Source organism: Sapajus apella, unplaced genomic scaffold (genome assembly GCF_009761245.1).
Source record: "Sapajus apella isolate SASKATOON/1434 unplaced genomic scaffold, GSC_monkey_1.0 scaffold23, whole genome shotgun sequence".
Lineage (NCBI taxonomy): Eukaryota > Metazoa > Chordata > Mammalia > Primates > Cebidae > Sapajus > Sapajus apella.
Genome location: NW_022436963.1, coordinates 19,001,354 through 19,013,316, shown reverse-complemented (window position 1 = coordinate 19,013,316; position 11,963 = coordinate 19,001,354).

Genomic DNA, 11,963 nt, shown 5'->3' with positions numbered 1-11,963 from the left:
GATAAAGTTTACCATTATCACAGTAGATAGAATCTCCATGATTTTATAACTAATTGGATACCTGGTGGTGTAGTAGGACAAGGAATGCATACACAGTGTGGTACTCTCAAGGAAGCAGAAGAAATAAACTCTATCAAATTCTCCTAAGAGGTTGAAGGGAAGACTGAGAATTGACCATTGAATTTTGTGACCTGAAGGTCACTAGTCACCTAAATAAAAGCAATCTTGGAAGAATGATAAGGAACAAAAGTCAGGATAAATTAAGATCTCAAGAGAATAGGAAGGCAGGACCAAAAGGAAGTTCCTATAACCTTTCGAAGGCTTTTCAAAATTAAGAAATATCAAACCAATTGAAAGGCATTCTAGAAATCAACTGGCCTGTTCTCCACAAAAATGTCAATATTAAGAAAGATAAAGAAAGGCTGAGGATTAAAAAAGACCTACAAGACGTGACAGCTACATTTTATACATGATTGGTGACTGAACCCAGGATCATGGAAAATTATTGTAAAGAACATTGTTGAAACAATTGATAAAATTCGAATATCGGCTGTATTTTGACTAAGAGTATTATATCAATGTTTAGTCTCTCAAATTTTATCATCCAATTGTCATTATGTAATGAATGACTTTGTCCTTCAGGGATAGACCCTGAAGCATTTCAGAGAGGATTATAATAGATACAACTGTTACTCAACTGATTAGAAATATATATTTATGTGTGTGTGTGTGTGTGTGTGTACATATTTTTCTAAATCATTTACATGCATATATAAATATATATGGTATGTATGGATATATGCATGTATGTATATATAAAATAAAGTAAATAAAATGATAACATGAATAAAAATAAATAGATATACATATAAAGCATATACAGGTAGAATATTGAATATATACATATGGAATTATCGAGGGGTCTATGGGAGTTCTCTGTATTATTCTTACAGCCTTCCTATAACTATGAAATTATTTTACAATAAAACACTTTTGAAAATGTTAAGGGTAATTATTTCTGAGTAGTGAAATGAGTCTTTTCTATCTCCTTATCTCTATTTCAGTTTTCTCAACAGCAAATAAAGATCAATTGTGTAGAAACATAAGTATTTTTCAGTGATGAGAGAAAATTATATCAATTAACTTTATCAACCACTCGAAAGAGAAGTGTTGTAATGATTTGGGCAAATACTAATTTTATGAAAAATATTTACTGTATTTTTTTGAAATTATATAAAAAGATTTAGGACAGCTCTTTAATGGTGAGATTATACAGCACAGGTGATATTTTGTGGGCAAATGTTCTATGTATCAACAAAGAAGTTTATAAACTGGAACATTGCTCTAAGTATTTTCATATTTATTATAATGATAAAACACCAAGTGAACTGATAATTTTGAATTTTCTTGAACTCATTTGGCACAACTTGCTTATGGGCTTACATTTTAATCTCAATGTTCTATGTGTTGCTTTACTATTCAAAGACGAAAAGACTCCAAACACAACTAACTATACCCCTTGGTCTCCCTGAGAAATTCCTATAGGGAATCTGTGAAAGAAAGGGTAGGATTAGGGTAATCATACAAAATCACTTTAGTCAGATTCTCACCCTTGGGAAAATCTGGCTTAACACCCCTTGGCTAGAAGAACAAGTTTGTCATTATCACAGTAACAGATTTTTGGTAGAAACTCAAAAGCCACTTGTTGATTAATTGGCAGAAATGGGAGGAAAGTTTATATCAGAGACAACTTGACTTTGCAAGATCTAGCAAGGTTGCCATTAACTCTCACTGTCACAGAATGTGCAATATAAAGGCCATAGTGTTAGGAGACTGGGTAGCTTGTTTTAAGATGCAATCCATCTAACAAGAAGAATAAGCTAATGTTGTTGACCATAAATCATAGAGTACTTTGTTGACTTAATAGCCAAATTAGAAAGAAAAATGGAAAAGGAAAAAATTAGTAAAGAAAGTTGAATAACAATAATATTACTATTGAGATGTGCAATTCAATGGAAACAAGTCATTTAAATTCAGCCTTTAAAAATAATTACAGAGATATCTTTTGGAATTATTATAAATACTGGGTTTTGAAGGGGTTTAAAACTGTGTGTGTATATATGTGTACATATGTACATATGTGTATATATATACACACACACACATATATATACACATACATATATATACAGTATACACACAAAGATACGATTTCAGTTTCTGGCAGCATAGTAAACTAAATAAACTAATTGATTGATCCTCTTGACAAAAACCAAATAAAAATAAAAATAAATATCTATTTTAATGCATTGATGAACTGGCAAGAAGATAAAGATTTTTAAGATGACTAAAGTTAAGGAAGAACAAGAGCCCAACATGGTAAACAAGGATTAAAGCTTACTTTTACCCTAAGGGTATCTTCTGAGTCCAAATGACTATGGGCTTCATTTTTCATGGATTCATGGGGAATGAAGACAAGAGAAAAATCTTTCAGGCTAGTAAATCTAATAGGGGAATCTACACGTATACCTGGGGCTAAAAGAATTATACCCTCAACAGACAAACTAGAAATAAAGCTATACCTCCTAGGAGTAAAAAATAAAATTAGGTATCTATAGCTTGTTGTTGAGTGAAAGTAAGGAAAAAAAATCTAAAAATTAAAAAGAAAAGAGCATACAATATACTAAAAAAAACCCTGAATTTCCATATGATAAGCAGTTGCAATATGTAAGTTTTTTAAAAATAACATTTTAAATTGTACCAACAAATCAATTTAACCAAAGATATCCAAGACCTTAAAAACAGAAGCCTTTGAAACTTTATTGAAATACATTAATTAAGTGCTAAATAAGTACACATATTTATCATTGTTCATAGATGGGAAGAATCAATATTGTAAGGATAACAGTTCTTCCAAAACTGACCTATATATTCAATGCCCATTGGCTTTACTTTGAAGTTTGACAAAAAGATTATGTGATTTAAATAGCAGAGCAAAGACTGGTAATAGCCAAAACAGCTTATCACATGAAGTACATAGTAAGATACTTGCCTTATCAGACATCAGGAGTTTTTATAAAAACAATATTTAAGATATGGTGGTATGAGCCCAGGAATAGATGAATAGAGTGGTAGAACAGCATCTGGAATCCAGAAACATATTTATAAATATATGGATGCTTGATTCACAGATTAGTGGAAAACATGAGCTTTTCTACAAATGGTACTAAAACAATAAAATTGAACTCCCAAATAAAACAAAATCATTTCATATGCATTAAAGACTTAAGTTTGAACAGCAAAAGGGTAGCAAATTTAGAGGAAATGTTGAAAATTGGCTTCTCTATTCCATTCAAGGAATCCTTCATTTTATTCTGAAACTGACTTTAAATTAGAGAAGGACTTTTTAAATAAGATAGAAGTAAAAACCTTTTTAAGGCACAGGTAACCAAAAGAGGTTGACTGTAGAGGTTGGATGTCAATTTTCACCTAGAAGTAGCAAAATTATGCCTCCTCTTTCCCCTGTCAGAGTAGTTTCAGAGAAAGCATGCTAAGACAGAAGGTTTAAACAAGATTCACAGACTCACAAAATAAACAAAGCTACCCAGATTTCAAAAATTTATGGACTCACCATCCAGAAACTAAGAAGGTCTCAAAATGAATTAAGAAAAAGAAAATCAATAGATGTCAACACCAAGATGACAAAGACATTAGAATTATTATCTGGCAAAGATTTTTAAGACAACCCATTATAAAAATGCTTCAGCAAACAATTACAAACATGCTTGAAACAAATGAAAACATAGAGCTCTTAGGAACTAAATTAAAAAAATCAAATCAAAGATATTTTAAAGCTAAAAGCAAATCTTAGAGCTCCCAAAATATAATACAGAAAATAAAAAGCTCAATGAATGAGCTGAACATCAGAATGGAAGGGGCAGAAGAGAAATCAGTAAAGGTAAAACAACAAAAGATATCCAATCTAAACAAAAGAGTGAAAAAGGATTAAAACCAAAACGAACACATTCTCAGGGCCTTCTGGAACGATCACAAAAAATCTGACATTGATTTCATTGGAAGGAGAGGTAAAGAAAGAGCAAGAATAAATAAGCACTCAGAGAAATAACAGCTGAAAATTTGCTAAAATTAGCAACAGACAAACCTCTACAGATTCAAGGAGCTGAGCAAACCTTAAACAAGATAAACTAAAAATAAATTGAAAATCTATGCCAGAACACATTATAATCAATCATCTTAAAATTAAAAAAAATAATAAATCTTGGAAACCACTTGAGAAAAATGACACATTATCTACAGAAGAAAACCATTAGAATGACAGAATTCTTATCAGAACAGGAAGCCAGGAGGAATTGGTGCAACACTTGCAAGTGCTGAAAGAAAAGGATTGCTAATCTAGAATCATATATACAGTGAAACTATCTCTTAGCAATGAAGGAAAAATCAAGGTATTCTCAAATTAAGGAAAACTAAGATTATTTAGAAACAGCATACCTACTCTAAAAGAATGGCTAAAATAAGCTCTAAACCAAAAGAAAACAATAAACAAGGAAACTTGGAATATCAAGAACGAAGAAAGAAAAAGGCAAGCAAAAATATAGGTAATTACAATAGGCTTTCCATCTCCTGTGGTGTTTTCTAAATTATGTTTGATAATTGAAGCAAAAAGTATAATAGTGTCTGATATAGTTCTAAAGTATATAGAGGAAAAAATTAGAAAAGTATTGTCATGTGTCACTTAATGATATGGATACATTCTAAGAAATATATCATTAGGCAATTTTATTATTGCACAAGCATGACATAGTGACTTACATAAATTTAGATGGTATAGGCTCCTCCACATATAGGCATGTAGTAGATAGCCTGTTGGTCCTTGGCTACAAACCTACACAGCATGTTACTGGACTAACTACTTTAGACATTTGTAAAACTATGGGAAATATTTGTGACCAACATGATGAAACCCCACCTCTACTAAAACTACAAAATTACCCAGACGTGGTGGCACATGCCTGTAATCCCAGCTACTTGGGAGGCTGAGGCAGGAGAATCACTTGAACCAGGGAGGTAAAGGCTATAGTGAGCCAAGATCATGGCATTGCACTCCAGCCTGGACAATGAGAAAAACTCCATCTCAAAGAAAAAAGAAATCTAAATATAGAAAGGGTATATTAAAAATATGATATGAAGGATAAAAAAAAATGGTACACTGGATAGGGCATTTCCCATGAATGAAGCTTGAAGCCATGGAAGTTGCTCTGGATAAGTTAATGAGTGAGTCATGAGTGAATGAGAAATCCTAGGACATTACCATATGCTACTGTAGGCCTTAAAAAACCCTATATACATTCATTATCACTATCATTATTATGAACTACATAATTTTATGTCCTATACTTTTATATGACTGGCAATGCAATAGGTTTGTTTATACCAGGGTCACCACAAAAACATGAGTAACAAGTATTTTGTGCTACAAATTATTATGGCTACAAATTTACTAGATGATAGAAAATTTTAAGCTCCATTATATGGGACTGTCATATATGAGGTCTATCGTTGACCATAACATCATTTTATGGCTCATGACTATATATTATAAATGGAAGAGTTTAAAGGGGCATAAAAGGAGGTTGGGTTTTTATACATCATTTGAACTGATAAAATGAAGATATAGCAGAAAAAATAAATTCTCAAAACATCAACAAAATAAAAGTTGAAGTGGCTATCTTAATATTAATAACAGAGTAGACTGCAGAGAAAATTACCAGCAACATAGAGAGACATAATGATAAAACAGATAATAATAATACATAATATATAATAATGTATAAAATACAATGATAATGATATATTTATTGATAAAAGGTCTATATACATAATATATAATGATAAAATATATATGATTAAAAGGTCAATATATAATGATAAGAAAGGTCAATCAAACAAGAAGACATAGCAATCCTAAATGTGTATGCATCAAACAACAAAGCTACCAAATACAATATAGATGAAAAGAAAAACAGACATATACAGTTAGAGCTGGTGATTTCAACATCCCTCTCTCAACAACTGACAGACAATTAGACAAAAAATTAGCAAGTGTAAAGAACACAACAATATCGTCAACCAATAGGATACAATCAACATTTATAAGTAGAATACACAGTATTTAATGGCTAACTTAATGTCACTCTAACATTAGTCTAACTTGTCAGAAAGTTCAACTGGCATAAGCATTAAAATTCTGTAGTGATACCATTGCTAAGATATGAGCCCTTTGCTCTTGATCTGTCTTTTACATTCGCTCATGTCTGTACCATGTTTTATGTTGCAGATGGGGTAAACCAGTATATACTTTTTATTGTGCTGTTGTATAGTGTCAAGCAAACATAACTGGGGAGAAGTGCTATGAGGACCCAAAAAAAAAAATGGTTACATTTTTGCTGATTGCACGAAGAGAACCTAACATGAGAAGGAAAGTGCTGATTCTGATGCAGTTGGGAAGGGAAAAGATTTCTGAAGCTAGGGACTTAACGTTTACATCATGTGAAATCAATGGTGCATTATCTTCTCTAAGTATTCTGAAGGAGGGCAAAACCCCAACTTTCTCTATTTGTTTGATAAAATAAAAAATAGTTTGTCCAAGCAACAACAGCACACGGCAAAAGTTCCTCCCTGCAAAATGGCAAAATGCTTTCCAAGAGCACAGAAGCAGCGGGCTTTTGGTTTAATTCAGCAATACTCTATCCATTGGCAGAAATAACAGCATATATCCTGCAGATTAAATTTGAAGTTTCTCTCAGAAAAAAATCTTGGGTTTTGTATATGCATATTCATAAAATGAAAATAACTTGATTTGCTGGCACTCTGGTCCTGAAGGCAGAGGGGTAGAGGGGGAGAGAAATATTTTTAGGAATTCAAGTAAAAGAGCAGGACCAGAGAGAGCAAGCAAGTGAAGTAAAAACAAAGGTCAAGTCTCCAGAAAGAGCAGAAATTGTGCAGATGTTAACAGTGCAGATGTGCTTGGGAAAGAAAGTGGCTTTTCTACTCAGGATCCTACAGCTTGAGCTTGAAAATGCTGGTTGCCTGACTCAGATGGCGGAGAGTCTCACGTTTGCCAGTGCAAAGCCGAAGGTGTGTCTGGATGCAAACTGGCTGGGGGATTCCAGCCAGGGAGACAGCAGTGAAGCTCAGAATGAGAGGGAAGCATCTGATCTTTTCTAACAGAGGTGCCCTTCAGAACAAGGCTCATGTCTGCTTTGGTGGCAGCAGCTTGTAGAAAGCGAAGGAAATAATCAAAATATTCTTTGTTTGCACCTCCAGTTCCATTTTCTACTTTGTCTCTTCCTTCTTTCCTTTTTTCCTCCCTTCCTTCCTCCCTTCCTCTATCTTTCTCTTTTCCTTCCTTCCTTCTTTCCTTCCTTCCTTCTTCCTTCTTCTTTCCTTCCTTGCTTCCTTCCTCCCCTCCCTCCCTCCTTCTTTCCCTCCTTCCTTCCTTCCTTCTTTCCTTCCTTTCTTTCTTTCATATATGGTAGGGACATCACAGTTTTGATTCCTAGCTACTTCCCAGCCAAGCTGTCAGGCTGCAGTGGCTGACTTTTTCAAGAGCACAGCTGCTGTTTAGGTGGCAGGAAATGTTCCCTGCTGTCACTAGCCGGGAGTCCTACACCATTGTTTGTAGGTTTCTCTTAACACTGCCCATACCTATGTAATGTCTCCTTCATAAAACTTTATTATCTAATTTGAATATTTTATCTGCTTCCTGCTGGGACACTAACCTAGCCAGTGAATTGGTCCTGGATGGTAAATGAGTTCCAGAAAGGTGATTTGAAGTGGAGGAAGGAGAACAGTAGTGACGATGGGAGAGAAACCTCCAAGACAACATGCTGCTATGGTCCTTGGCTGTCCTCTAGAAAGCAGCACTACTCCCTAAGCCATCTGTTTTAGGTTACAGTGTTGCAGAAATTAAGAAAATGACATTGGGTGTCATTGGGAGCTTGGAAATGACAGGCAGTATGAAGTTAATGGAGTTACGGAATTAATCGAGGATTGAGAGTCACACAAACCTGGGTCTGTTACTTAATATCTGTGTGGCCCAGAAAACGTGACTTAAATCTTTGAGCCTCGCTTTTTTCATGTAGTCAAAAAGATAATAGTATTCACTTCTTGGAGATTTTGTGTGATGGCTAATTATTAAGATAACAAAATGCATCTAGGACAGGGTCCAGAGCTTTCCAGTTTTGTGGTCAGTGTTAGCTCCTTTCTTCCTTCTCTGCTTCCAAGTAATGGAACAAGTCATGGGATGCCAAGGCCTGGGAAAGTTTATGCTCCTAGACCAGAAAGGTGTTTAGTGGCAATGATGGTGCTGCACTATTGCTTTACTAATAAGCAGCTATGGCGCACAATGGAAAGTACCCTGCACTGGCATCAGAACTAGATTAAAGATTTAGACAGTCCACAAAGCCAACTGATTTTTTGCAACACACTTGTCTTCTCTGAGCCCCAGTATCCCATAAGTAAAGTGAAGCATTTGGGCCACATCAGCTCTTCCTAAAGTATGAGTCTCAATCGAACTGAGAGGGAGACAAGGGCATAAGGAGAGGAGTATGTTCCCCCTCAACTTCCAGAATGAAAAAGATAGAATGCAATAGAAATGACAGCAGTGCATTTAATTATCTGTAGCAGAAATAATGTGCTGGTAGGTCATAAGCTGGATACATTTGCAGATTTGTTTTGTTTGACCTGCATATTGGTGTTTCAATATTTTGCATTATTTGACAACCTTTAAAAGTCAGAAGGCATGATATGAAAATTGAGATTGGCAGCTTCTCTCAAAAGTCTAGTCATACTCCCTCCCCTGCTACACAAATTTCTACAGAGTAGTAGTGGCCGGAGATGAGAGCATGCTGCCACCTGCAGAAAGAACCTGAGCCTTCCCATAGGTCAGTCTTCATCTAGCCTACTTCTGCAGTGTGTATGTTACCTGGCAGACTCTTGAGGACATTAGAGTGCCCGATGCTTAATAAATTATGAAGTGTAGGTTGCAATGTGAATGGTTCTGATGTATTAAAATTTGTCTTTTATCTTCACTAAAATAGAAAATAATAATAAGCACCAAGGACACACTGGTGTAATGCAACTTGATACAAATCAACTAATAGCAATGAATGGGCCTCTATTGGAACTTAATAAAGCAAACTGTAAAAATCGAAAATAAACCATGAGGCACTCAGAGAAATTTTAATACTGAGTTAATATTTATGGCATTTGGGAACTACTCATATATTTGATGGTGTAACAAGGGCACTGCTACTTTGGCTTTTTTATTGTTAATAAATTTTGGTTTTAGATCAGTTTTAGGTTCACTTGAAATTGAGCAGAAAGTGCAGTGAGTTCCCATCTACCTCCTGCTTCCCACCTGCCCTACACATATAACATACCCTACTATCTACATCTGAAATTAGAGTGTACTTTTAATGCAACCAATAAACCTACATTGACACATCATTTTCACCCAAAGTCCATAGTTTACATTAAGGATCACTTAATGTCGGACATTATGTGGGTTTGGAAAAATGTATAGTGACATGTATTCACATTAATAATATCATGCAGAATAATTTCACTGCCCTAAACATCCTCTATGCTCTCTGTCTACTCAACTTTCCCTCTCACCTAACCCCTGTCAACCACTATGCTTTTTACTGTCTCATTTTGTTCTTCTCCTTTGACACTGAGTTGGCTATTCTGGGTCTTTTGCCTCTCCATAGAAACTTTAAAATCAGTTTGTTGATATCCACACTTGATCATGGTACTTATTTTATACATTGTTGGATTGAATTTGCTGACATTTTATTAAAGATTTTTACAACTATATATGTGACAGATATTACTCTATAGGTTTTCTCCATGTAATATCTTTGTCTGATTTTTGTATTGAAGTAGTGCTGGTCTCTCAGACTGAGTTAGAAACTATTCCCACTGTTTTAATCTTCTGGAAGAGATTGTAAAGAATTGGTATGCTTTTTTCCTTAAATGTTTGGTGTAATTTAGCAGTGAACCTGTCTGGGTCTGGTATTTTTATTTTGAAAGGTTATTTGTTATTGAATCAATCTTTAATAGATATTGGCTTATGATTGCCTTTTTCTTCTTGTGTATGGTTTGACAAGTTGTATTCTTCAATAAATTAGTCAGTTTCATCTAGGTTATCAAGTTGTGAGCAAAGAACTGTTCATAATATCCTTTTAGTATCATTTTAACATCAATGAGTTCTGTAGTAATATCCTCTCTTTAATGTATGATATTAGTAATTTGTGTCATATGTCTTTCTTAATTAGCCCAGCTACAGGCTTTATTGATATTTTCAAAAAAAAAAAAAAGTTTTTCATTTTATCTATTTTCTTTATTGACTTTGTGTTTTTTAGTTTTATTGATGTCTGTTCTAGCTTTTATTATTTCTTTTCTTCTGCTTACTTCAGATTTAATTTGCCCTTCCTTTTCTACCTTCCTAAGCTGAAGGCTTAAATTATTGATTTGAGATTTTTCTTTTCCAATATGTGCAATACATTGAGTGATGGTGCTGTTGAGTTTAACCATGCCCTCTGCCTTTTGGATCAGTCCCCTTCTAATAGAGGAGTGTTGGAGTCTCCAACTATGAGTAGATTCTCCTGTTTCTCCTGGCAATTCTATCAGTTTCTGTTTCAAGTATTTTGACACTCTGTCATTAGGCATACACACCTTAAAGACTGTTATGTCTTCTTGGAGTGTTGACACCTCTATCATTATGTAACACCCAGTCTTTATTCCTGATAATTTTCCTTGATCCGAGGTCTGCTGTGTCTGAAATTTGTATAGCTACGTTCACTTCTTTTGATCGATGTTAGCGTGGTGATATGGTTTGGCTGTATCCCCACCCAAATCTCATCTTGGATCATAGCTCCCACAATTCTTTCATGTTGTGGGTGGGACCCAGTGGGAGACAATTGAATCATGGGGGCAGTTTTCGCCATGCTGTTCTTGTGGTAGTGAATAAGTCTCACAAGATCTGATGGTTTTATAAAGAGGAGCTCCTCTGCACAACCTCTCCCTTTGCCTGCTGTCATCCATGTAAGATGTGACTTGCTCCTCCTTGGGTTTTGCCATGATTATGAGGCCTTCCCAGTCATATGAAACTGTAAGTCCATTAAAACTCTTCCTTTTGTAAATTTCCCAGTCTCCGGTATGTCTCTATCAGCAGCATGAGAACAGAGTAATACACATGATATATCTTTCTCTACTGTTTTATTTTTAATCTATATGTGTCTTTATATTTAAAGTAGGTTTTTTATAGACAACATATAGTTGAGTCTTGTTTTTTGATCCATTTTGACAATATCAGTCTTTTAATTGGTGTATTTAGACTATTGAGATTTAGAGTGATTATCGATGTAGTTTGATTCATTTATGCCACATTTGTTAGTTTTTTATCCATTGCCATTGTTATTTATCCCTAGTTGTGTCTTCTACTCTTTTTCTGCCATTTGTGGCAGAAAAATAGAATGTTTTTCTGAAAAAGAATAGAAATTGAATGTATTCTAATTGTTTCTTTTCTCCTTTTTAGCATATTATACATTTTTTTACATTTTTAGTAGTTGCCCTAGAGTTTTCAATATACATTTACAACTAATCTAAGTTAATTTTCAAATAACACTGTAGTGCTTCACAGGTAGTGCAAGTACCTATAATAACAAGCTGTTCCTAATCCTTCCCTGCCATCCCTGTATTATTGCTGTCATTCATTTTACTCATACATAGCATATATGTAATGAAATACATTGTTCTATTATGATTTTGAGCAAATTGTTATCAGTTAAAATTAAGAATAATAATAGTTGTTTCTTTTACCTTTGCTTGTTCATTCTCATATTATTCTTCTTTATATGAATTCCTGACTTATATCA